The 12,084-nt window shown below is 43.8% G+C and overlaps 1 protein-coding gene across 1 annotated transcript in view; it reads right to left on the bottom strand.

Annotated features, from left to right (window-relative positions):
* The window catches only part of tpk1 (thiamin pyrophosphokinase 1), a 188,536-nt gene that overhangs the window by 27,135 nt on the left and 149,317 nt on the right, over nt 1-12,084 (bottom strand). The window lies entirely within an intron of this gene.

Here is a 12,084-nt window from a genome sequence, read left to right as displayed (position 1 = left end):
AAGACTTTTTTTTTCTGGAAATACGTCTGAAAAAGTGGGGTCATCATATATTCGGGGTCAACGTTTAAATGCCAATATACATTCCCAACAACAGATGGCGCCAAATATCTGTAAAACGAGTGTTCCCCTCCTGACTGAAGCTAGCCTCTTTTTGGACCGGCCAGCGGGCCAGCCCTGCAAACGCGAGTGTCCCTGACATTGACTGGCTGACTTGACTGGCTGACTGACTAACTGACTGATCAGTTTGACACGATTGGGCCGCTGCATCAGGTGACCAACGATGGTTCCAGCTAACGGTGACCAACAATGTCACTGAAGTTACACGATTGGTCAGCCGATCAATGACGTCGCTGTTAAACACAGGAGTAGGAGTCGTTTTTTCCCCCATTGTTTATCGTGTACAGAATTATGTTTTACATTACAGCAATATACAGTGACAGAGTAGAATGAGAGTTTCCCTATTGGCCCTATTGGAGTTTCCGCTTCCGGTGTCGGAAGATCGCGGTGCGAATTCACATTTGCGGCAGCCTCACCCGGTACCGTCGATGCAGTGTCTTTGTCCACGTCTGCGTCTAAGTTTTTTGTCTTCGATGCCCACCCATTGCTCTAAATGGGACAGGAGGATGGTGTGATCAACTGTGTCAAACGCTGGACTGAGATCTAGGAGTATGTTAGGGCAATTCATATATGAATGTTTGCTTACGTTTAATCTTTGACCACAGATCAGTTATGCTACGTTTACATTGCTTGAACGGATGCTTGGGGCTCATGTGTAGCAGGTCAAAGGAGGTGTTGAAAGTGCCTCTTCCGTGTAAACTGGTAAGGGTCTGATAACAGGAATGTGTGAGAAGCCCACTTGAGTGTCACAAGAAATGGTCCTGAAGGGTCCTGGCAGAAGTTAAGGACAAGGGGAGACCTGACCTATGATTTCTTTAGGCAATATGCAAGTTCTGTTACCCATTAGGATGACAGCCTATTAAGATAAGCTATCTCCTCCAGAACAGAATGAGGGAGAGACTCTGGGTACACTATTGTGGTCAAAGCTGATTCCTCATTATGAGGGAGGAACTTTGGGCATACATCATTATTATCAAAACAATGGGCATGATTCATGCTGCATGGTATAAAGGGAGTGCACTCCTAGATCAGGACACACATATAAGCATCTGGGCTTGTGCATCTGTTCATTGAACATATTAAAATCGTGGGACAATGCTGTGAGAGATTTTTGTCTCGCTCCGCAATTAATGTTGGTGTGGAATTAAACAATTGCCACAACAGAGTACTAAAATGGAGTGACGTCTAGTGTCAGCAGCTAAAATCAAGTCATTCATGAGCTTAAGAAGGGCGGTTTCTGTACTGTGGTGAGCTCTAAAACCCGATTGCAAGGATTCAAACATTTGCGTTATCATTCATAAATGCTAAAAGTTGATTTGCAACAATATTTTCCAGGACTGGCTAAAAAAAAAGAAAAAAATCTAGGGAAGAATGTCCAGACGGCAGGAGGAGGGGTTCATTTTGTTGACAATATCTAACAGTGTAGGTTGAGAGACAAGGTTGAAGAGATCAAAACAAGTATTAGGCCTAGTGGATAGACAACCTGATGGGGGGTCTACTGGATAGGTAAAACTCTGATGAATGACAGAGATCTTTTGACTAAAAAAAAAGCTCATTGTATGTTTCAGGAGAAGCGTCTACAGAAGGGATTGGGGGGGGGGGTGGCATCGGTGGCACTGCTTACAATGTTAAAAAGCACCTTGGGATTAGAAATATTAGTTTCAATGAGATGGGAAAAGTATGCATGTCTAGAGTTTTTAACCTCTGCACTGAAGAGCTTCATCAGAGTCTAAGGTTTTCGTGGTGGCCAGGGAGCTTAGGGGCTTTCCACTGACACTGCTTTATGGCATTTATGTTTTAAAACACAATTGATATAATTTATCTAGGGCTGGGACATGTGTTTAATTTTCCTGGTTTTAAATATTGCAATTTCATCAAGGATGGAATTGCAGCTAAAATTGAAATTAGACAGATACTCATCCACTAATAATAAGGACTCTATCTCGCAAGGGATAGTATTAAAAGCTTTGCTAAAAATATTGGAAGAGGTAGAATTAAAAACTCTAGACCGTGACTGTGTACGTGAGCAGCCCAAACAAGGAGGTAAAACCAAATTAAAACATATGCAATAGTGACCAGAAATATAAGGATCAGAACATGTCAAGTCAGCTAATGTAAGACCATAAGATAAGATGGAGAGTTTGGCCCTGACAATGAGTGGGTCCAGTCAGTGAGAGAGATAAATTAAAAGAATCAATCATCAATCAGGGATAAAAATTCAGCACTTAGACTGTTAGAGGTGCAGCAGACATGAATATTAAAATTACCTCAAATTAAAAACCTGTCACATTTGGGAATGATTGATAGGAGCTCTTAAGAAGAGTTCTACGAACCAAAAGAAGATTTGGGGGGTCTGTGGACTAGAAGGCACAGACACTGGATATCCCCCTTACAAACAAGTGGAAGTGCCTTGAAGGAGGAAAATAATCCTAAATCAATACAAGAAAGAGTAAAATTATTCCTTAAGAAAGCATTTACCCCCTCCCTTCCCAAAGTCTAGGCTGGTAAAAAAAAAAGAGTAGCCAGGTAGAGAGGCTTCAGTTAAGGGAGTGGAATCCTCAGGTTGCACCCACGATTCTGTTATGATAAAAATGTCCAGATTTTGTGATAAAATGAAATCATTACACACAAATGACTTATTTAATAGAGATCTTACATTGAGTAGCCCTGTCTTAAATATATTTGGGATTTTGGCATGGGGCAGAGGAGAAGATGTATGCCGGCAGGGAATGTGAATGAGATTAGATGGTGTGACCATACAGGGGGAGAGATGGCTTGCTAAATTCCTGTTTCTTCTGAGGCTGGTCACAACGGGAATTGTATTTTTCATATCATAGAAAAGGCCAGCAGGACCCTCACTGTTGTAAAACGGGTTTTTCTTAGGAGAGTTTAATATGTGGAGAGGGTCATGCTGAGGTGTGTGTCAAAGAGAATTAAAAGCTATAATATGGATAAAATTAGAAACCAGTTGCTTGGTTCCTTTCTTATTTTGGTGGAGACTGTCCATTCTGTAGAAGTCCTGTTTAGATCAGAAATAATCAAAATTGCTGATAAAATTATATCCTACTGCCAAACAAAAATTTGGCCGCCACTGGTGGAAGCTAAAAGGCAAGTAAAACATTCAACACTCTTTGAAAGAGGGATGAGGCCCGACATTACACAGCATTTTCCCATAGTGCATAGTGAGTCAATATCCCAGTGCAGCTTGACTGATTGTTTAGACATGATGTCATTAGTTGTGGTGTTACAGTTTGGACTGAGGGGTGAAGGTCAGTGATCATTGGAGTAAGTTGAATAACATCCCCAACTTTACCCCCACTGAGAAAATATGTGATGGTGGATGGAGTTAAACAAATGTTACAACAGAGTCACCTAACACCTGCTGGAGGAGATCATTTATGAGAGTTGTGGTGGAGGAGATCTCAGTCTTAATATCTGAGCTCCTGAACCCGGCTAACACATCTTCAGTGGAGGAGGTAGAGTCTGAAGACTCAGGGGAAGCCCCACCCATCCTTGGCAGAGGTCTCTGAGGTAGTTAAAAAGCTCCTTGGTGGCAAGGCGCCGGGTGTGGATGAGATTCACCCTGAGATGCTGAAGGCTCTGGACATTGTTGGGCTGTTTTGGTTGACACGCCTCTTCAGTGTCACGTGGAGGTCGGGGACAGTACCTGTGGAGTGGCAGAATGGGGTTGTGGTTCCCGTATTTAAAAAGGGGGACCCGGAGGGTGTGCTCCAATTATCGGGGCATCGCATTGCTCAGCCTCCCTGGGCAAGTCTACTCTAGGGTGCTGGAATGGAGGCTCTGACTGATTGTCGAACCTCGGATCCAGGAGGAACAATGCGGATTCCGTCCTGGCCGTGGAAAAATGGACCAACTCTTTTCCCTTGCGGAAGTAATGAGGGGGGCATGGGAGTTTGACCAGCCAGTCTACATGTGTTTTGTGGACTTGGAGAAGGCTTACAACCATGTACCCAAGGGCACTCTGTGGGGGTACTGCGGGAGTATGGGGTACTGGGGCAGTTGCTACAAGCCATCCGGTCCTTGTATAACCAAAGTGAGAGCTGTGTCCACATTCTCGGCACAAAGTCAAACATGTTTTCAGTGGATGTCGGACTCAGCCAAGGTTGTCCCTTGTCTCCGATTCTTTGTGTGATATTCATGGACAGGATCTCAAAGTGCAGCCAAGGTGAGGAGTGTGTCTATTTTGGGAACCTCAGAATTGCATTTCTGTTCTTCACAGATGATGTGGTTTTGTTGGCTTCATCAGAACGTGACCTCCAGCGTGCACTGTGGCAGTCTGCAGCTGAGTTTGGAATAGCTGGGATGAGAATCAGCACCTCCAAGTCTGAGGCCATGGTTCTCTACCGGAAAATGGTGGATTGCTCCCTCCGGATTGGAGATGAGTTGTTACCTCAAGTGAAGGATTTCAAGTATCATGGGGTCTTGTTCACAAGTGAGGGTAGGATGGAGCGGGAAATTGACAGGTGGATTGGTGCAGCATCAGCAGTAATGCAGACACTCTACTGGGCCATTGTGGTGAAGAAGGAGCTGAGCCGGAAGGCAAAGCTCTTAATTTACCAGTCAATCTTCATTCCAACCCTCACCTATGGTCATGAGCTTTCGGTAGTGACCGAAATGGTGGGATCGCGGATACAAGTGGCTGAAACGAGTTTCCTTTGTAGGGTGTCTGGGCTCAGCCTTAGAGATAGGGTAAGGAGCTCGGACATCTGGAGGGAGCTCGGAGTAGAGCCGCTTCTCCTTCGTGTTGAAAGGAGTCAGTTAAGGTGGTTCTGGCATCTGATTAGGATGCCTCCTGGGTGCGTTCCTTTGGAGATTGACCAGGCATGGCCGGCCAACTGGGAGGAGACTCCGGGGTAGACCCAGAACTCGCTGGAGGGACTACATGTCCAATCTGGTCTGGGAACGCCTTGGGGTTCCCCCAGGAGAAGCTGGAGGGCGTTGCTGGGGAGAGGGATGTCTGGAGTGACCTACTTAGCTTGCTGCCACCATTACCCTACCCCGGAGAAGTGGCTGAAGATGAATGAATGAATATTGACACTGGCGTAAATATAGGTGGTGCAGCCGGTGCAGTGGCACCAGGGCCCGTTGCTAGGGGGGTGATGATAGCTTGTTTAGCACGCGCAATATAATTTACCTATGTAGCCTACCTAAGTAACGTTAGAAAAATAAAATCAAGCAAGCAAGCATGAGTTACACACATAAAAGAGGAAGGAGAGCAAGGAAAAAAAGGAAAGCTGCAATGTGTGCTGCGTGCGTGCCAAACCATGCAATCTACCAGGTTTTGAGTCTGATGTGTGCTCCCCTGTTACTGTCGAATGACAAGGCTATTAGCTATATTACAGCCTAGTTGCTTTGTTGACTTGTTTCATTGCCTTGTCGACTGATTTGATTTAGAGACTGTCTGTTTAGGTTTCCGAACTCTGTCCGTGGTGCGTCCGCTCTCAGTGGTTCTGAAGTGCAGCCAATCCTTGACGTACTGACCTTTACAATAACTAATCTGTGTAAACTTTGTCTGTTACTTTGATATTTCTATTTTATTTGTTATATTTTATGCTGTGAAGCACTATGTGATTGTATATCTGTGAAAGGTGCTATACAAATAAATTACTAAAATTACTTACTAAACCCACCTATGGTGGCGGTGTGTGTGTATGAGCAAGTGAGAGAGAGACGGGGGGGGGGGGTCTATGAGGGTTGCTTGCACTAGGGCCTATAATAAATATGTTACGCCAGTGAATATTGAAGATTCCACCTGCTATGGCAATCGTTGATGAGACCTGCAACTACTCAAACCATGTGCCTCAAGCCCCTCAATCAGGGATAGAGGAGTAAAATCTGAAAGTAAAGCTATCTTAAAAAACGCAGTAAAAACTCAGTGAGAGCAACCAACTAGCTTAGCAACAAAGCTAAAAACAAACCTAGCTAACAACCGCCGGGGCAGTCCAGTAGGCTATATCCAGCTGACAGCCAACTTAAAAACACTTACAGTTTGAGATAAAAAAAAATTCTGATGGCTAAAATATTTTACCTTGTTAAAACAAATTGGTAAAACAACCAGGATCTAAAAGTGTAACACAAAAATGTGGTTTAAAGACTGGATAAAAATGTCAACTTTGACAGAGCTTCTGACAGACAAACAAAACAAGCGCCAAAGGACTTCTTCTTTGTACAAGCGAAAAGTGCATGTGTTTGTGGGAGGCAAACATGCATTTTCATCTAAACTCTGCTCATTCACATGCTAACACAAAAAAGTTTTCACCATATCTTGGCATGTGAATGAGCTTGCACAAGTTTATGCATATTGACTGAGCACTTGAGTGTGAGTGTCTACATACTTTGTGTTAGTATGAACAGAAGTTTGTGTGCAAGTGTTTGTGCAGGATCACGAGTGAGTCTGTGTGTGTGTTTGCACAAACTTGTCTTCCTCCTAGCCAGTAAGAAGTTCCACTGGGGGGAACATAAGGAATTCACATCAGGTTGCTATTCATTTTCCCTCTGCTCCATGTGTGATATGTGCAGCATAAAAACAAAAACAAAAAAAACAAAAAAACATACAGGTCCACAAATAAAACTGTAAAACAGCAGTTTTCCCCCTTGCTACCACACAGCACTGCTCCAGAATACATCCACTCTTCACTTTTCCTCCCTAGATCCCCAGTGGGTGTGAGAAAGGGAGGGAAAGAGTCAAAAGAAAAGGAAGAGAAACTGAAACCTAATGAATGAAAGAGAGGAAAGGAGCAATAGACTGAGAAGAAAGAAAGAGAGAGAGAGAGACTGACAGACAGAGGGAAGGTAGAGATTACAACAAAGAAGAAGAGAGATGAAGAACGAGGGGAAATTATACAGTTTACAGAAAGATGTATGAGAAACAAACGGAAAGGAGAAACAGAAAGAAGAAGTCATTTCTCTTGATGTAAAAGCCGAAAGAACAAGAGATTTTAGGGGAGTCACGGGGTGGAGGGGGGATGGAGGGGCTGGGGGGCATGAAAACATGGTGGCAGGGCGAGAAGAGGGATAGGTAGATGAGATTAGAGGAGAGAGGATTGAGTAAGGTGGGGAGGCAGCAGGCCTTGCTGCCTCCAGAGAAAGGAAAAAGGGATAAGAGGAATTAGAGACACACAAGGTGTCGGCCTGAAGCGGTGACCGTAGTTAGGACCTCAGTGAAACAAGTGTGCCAGGCACATTTCACTGTTTGTGCACTGCTTTCCCCTTTCTCCTCTCACCTGTTTGACAACAATGCTTTCAATTATTTAGAATGCGCCCCTAAAACAGATTAGGCTCCAATGCATCTTCTCAGAGGCTGCAGAAACTTTAAACCCAATAATATCAAGTAAATTGTTTTTACAAACAGCACCTTATAATTAGTTTTGTGGCAAGTTGCAAGCTATTAACAAAGTGTTTAATGAGGCATCAAAACCCCAAAACAAACCCTAGTGGAAACTTTTCCAATTTTGCCTTTTGCAAGATCAACCCCCCACTGCTTTACACTTAGCAAAGCACATTATGTTGTTGTTCTGTATTCAGAATCTTCGCCAAGTACCAGGTGTACAAGGAATTTCTCTTGGTGTAGGTGTCAACACAAATTTAAGTACGGTAAAAAAGTATTAAAAAGATAACTATATAAACCATAAACAGACTACACACAAACTGCTAGGAAAAGGATGCAACAAGTTAAAGTGTATATGTGCACTGACTACAGTAGAGAAAAGTGGGAAAATTTCATATTCAGAGCGATTATGGCATGGAATAAACAGTAGTTATAGGCATAACAACACGTTTAATAGTATGCATGTTAAGCAGCTTAAAACAGAGGGATGACAGAAGGGTCCTTGTTTAGGAGGATGATGGCCTGAGGAACGAAACTGTGGAGGTGGTGGTTGGTCTGAGTCTTTAGGGCTCTCATTCTTGGTCTCTGCTGAGATGGAAACTGCTGGAAGAGAGAGTGACCAGGGTGGGAGGGGTTATCCGTGATTTTCCCCATCCTCTTCCTCATCCCAGATGAGTAAAGGTCTTTGGGGGTGGAGAGCCAACAGCCAATGATTTCCTCATCGCACTGTTCCCAGTGGTTAGCACTGTTGCCTCATAGCAATAAGGTCCTGGGTTTGAACCCCTGACCGTCCCAGGTCCTTGCTGTGTGGAGTTTGCATATTCCCCCATTTCTGTGTGGGTTTCTTCTCACCATCAAAGACATGTCTTAGGGTTAATACTTCTGCCTGACTAAGGCAATAGGAAAGAAGAACTGAAGTTGATACCTTGGTACTGAACTGTGGCTACCCACTGCTCCTAGCTACATAGTTAGGATTGGTTAAATGCAGAGGATGAATTTCCCCACGGGGATTAATAAAGTATATCTATTTATCAGTGCAGCTTATGCTTGGTGTGGGAAGATGCAGGGCTGAACCAGACAGAGATCGAAGAGGATGGACTCTATTATGACATCTATTATGGCAGTGTAGAATTGGACCAGCAGTACTTGAGACAGCCCAAATTTCTTGAGATGTTGCATGACATACAAGTGCTGCTGGGCCTCCTTCAGAACTGCAGTGCTGTGTCTGTCCCATCAGAGATCCTGCTGAATGGTGGTGCCCAGGAATTTACGAGACTATGCTCTGCTGACTGTGAAGCCGTTTATTACCAGTAGAGGCAGTGGGGTGGGTTTCTTTCTGAATTCATTGATCATCTACAGTTTTGTTTTGTTTTTTGCTTTTTTGTGCAGTCACAGTTGCATGACTTCCTCCTGGTATATGGACTCATCCGTTTTAGAGATGAGACTGACCAGGGTGGTGTCATCTGCAAACTTTATAAGTTTAACAGAGTCACTATCAGAAGTGCTGTCATTGGTGTGAGAGTGTAGAGCAGGGGAGAGAGAGCACACAGCCCTGTGGAGCACCAGTGCTGAGGCAAAGAGGGTCAGAAATGTGGCCACCCACCCTGGCATACTGTTTCCTGTTGGACAAGAAATTGTAGATCCAGTAGCAGAGAGGTGTGTGTGTGTGTGGGGGGGGGGGCATTGAGCTGCCACAGTTTATCTAATGGGAAGTCAGGAATGATGGTGTTAAAAGCAGAGCTAAACTCTACAAACACCACATGGGCATAAGTTTTAGGGCCATCCAGTTGCTGCAGGATGGAGTGCAGAGACCTGTTAGCTCTATATGCAAATTGCAGAGGGTCCTGAAGTGCATCAGTCATGAATTTGAGGTGCTGAAGTAAAAGTCTCTCAAAACACTTAATGACTACCAAAGTTAGGACAACTGATCTGTAGTCATTCAGGCCGGAGAGCTGCTTTTTCGGAACTGGTATGATGACAGAGGTCTTAAAACACGCAGGTACACCAGACTTGGTCAGGCTCTGATTGAAAAGATTAGCGAGAATGGGAGGGAGCTGTTCCAAACAGTTCCTGAGTGTTGCAGGTGAGACATTATTAGGGCCCGCTGCTTTCCTGATCTTCTGTTCCCTGAGTACACAGATGACCTTGCTGTGCAGTGATGGTGACGGGAGATGGACGGGAGGTGGCCATAGGTGTTGTGGAGGTAAGAGCAGATAGGGGTGAGATGTGAGGAGGCTGCAGATAGTGTGTAGCAGACAAACCTGAACTAGACTGAGGGGAGGGGGGAGATGTCCTTTGTATTTCAAATCTTGAGCAAAATTTATTGAGCTGATTTGGGAGCAGGGGGTCTGCTGCTATGTTTCATGCTTTAGGCTTGTAGTTTGTTATGGTTTGGAGTCCTTTCCAGATGGAGGAACAGTCGTTAAAAGTAGAACTGCTGCTCCAGTTTTTCCCTGTATTATCTGTTTTAGTACAACTTATAATAGTGCTGAAAAACCTGCTGATCACAGTAAGTACCATGATGTACTGCAGAATAAATGTCGTAGTTTATATATGTTCTTGTAGAAAAAGAACATATACAACATAAAGTATGTTACTTTCAGATACACAGGTACTACAATTCCCTAATGGTTTTGGAAGCAAATAATAGCAATTCTATTCAAACCAAATCTTTTTTTTTTTTTTTTTTGACAAGTCCTTTCATTGTTGGGCATGGGACTGTTCGAGAATTCAGGTACTGATCATGACAGTGAGCCTGAAAAGAAAAAAAAATCATTTTCATTCCAGGCATATTTCACTCAGTCATCTTCATGAAAGTACTTCTTGGAGGTGGTGATATTTCATAAATAGTATGTTCACATCAACAATAAAGGGCAGGTTCTCCAATCTCTTCCAAAGTTTACTTTTAATTAAGTTTTCTCTGACGCATTGCCTCTTTGAGAGACTTCCCCATCAAAATCCATCTGTGAGCTCCTGTGTTTGTCTTAACAAAGAATAGCACCTGCTCTTCCTGTGTGTGTGTGCTTGTGTGCGTGTATAATTACCTTGTGCTAAACTTGTGTGCACATTGTGAAGGCAATTTTATGATCATATAACCTGTGTTCTCAGCTGATGATGTGTCTGGCAATTTCAATCTTTGACCATGTATGACCTCTACCATGTTTAACTTTAGTCTATGTTGCTTGGAAAGATGCTTAAAGTTGATATGTAACAGAACAAAGATGGTGTTAAAAAGTGTCCTCTCTGTGTGACCAAATGAAGACCTCTCGGTAACTGGACTGTATGAGAAACTCACTGAGTGTAGGTAGCAAAAGTCTGTACAAAGTAAATGGAGAAACGGCTTTGGTGGGATGCGGCTGGAAAACATGAGATAAGGAGGAGAGGAACTAACAACTGGCCTATAGTCACCCCTGGCGGGGTGCACACTTGCTTACTATAAGGAGGGGTGCTCTCAGGGGCAAGCGTGCACCTTGGTAACTATGCTTTATGTGTGCTGTGCTTGCAAGCATTACTAAAGTGAGATAGTACTAGGAAGAACTGTCTCTGACTCCTCAGTGTTAGACAAGCAAGTAGTCTGGTACAGTATTGCCATGACAACATGTTCCCCAGCATTGTAGTGTAGGGATGTGTATGTAGATATTTGAGGCTGCCTCTGTCTCTTTGTCCCAGCCATACCCTTAGAGTGTGCATGCATTTGTGTGCGTGTGTGTGTGTGTGTGTGTGTGTGTGTGTGTGTGTGTGTGTGTGTGTGTGTGTGTGTGCTCACACGCGCATGCTTGTCTTTCTGTTTCTTAAGTGCAGAAATTTTTAAGCACTCGGCGAGAGAAAGAGACAATGTAGTAAGTGTGGAAATTCGATTGCATAGCAGCATATGTATGTTCACCTTACAGGTGGAAATGGCCCAAATCCGAATTTTCATTTATTTATTTTTGAGCAGTCGCCCCGTCGCCCACCTCGCTCCGCTGCCAGAAAGCGCAGTGCAAGGCCCCCTTTCCACCTGCGGCGCTCTTCATCACCTGCAGTTGCAGGAAGGTGTCCAACACTGTGCCTGTGAGGTTGAGCAAGGAGTTAGGGGTTACTGTAGTCCACAGGCAGCGCCGGTCCCTACAATGCGGTCCCAAGATCAGATAAATATCTGATCCACAGCCATGCAACTGTAGTGAGAAATGTCAGATTGGATTTTATGTTGTTGTTTTTTGTGTTTTTTTTTGTTTGCTTACAATGCGTAGGTGCAGACTACTGTTGTCATTCACATCAACAATGGCTCTCTTAAAAAAACAGTGAACAACAACAGCGACGGGAGTCAGCAGAGAGAAAAATGTATAATCTGACTGACATTTGGGGAGTTCAGGCTACCGAAATGTCATCCGACCTCCACAGCAGATAATCCTCAACATGAACGATTGCATCTCCATTTCATTGATTTGCACAATGGACTGTCCCACAAATATTACTGTGTCAAGTCTTATAACCAACCGATGCTCTCTGGCACAGACACAGACACCGATAGTGTTAAGAAAAGCTCACTAGCCAGTTTGTCATAAACACATACGTTAGAAACAACCAAGATTAAAATCGGATAATTAATAAAATGTCTGAGGAGTCATTGAAATGGAGGA

The sequence above is a fragment of the Lampris incognitus genome, chromosome 19, assembly GCF_029633865.1.
Source record: "Lampris incognitus isolate fLamInc1 chromosome 19, fLamInc1.hap2, whole genome shotgun sequence".
Classification (NCBI taxonomy): domain Eukaryota; kingdom Metazoa; phylum Chordata; class Actinopteri; order Lampriformes; family Lampridae; genus Lampris; species Lampris incognitus.
The sequence above is the reverse complement of the archived record's forward strand: the minus strand, read 5'-3'. Positions and strand labels throughout refer to the sequence as shown.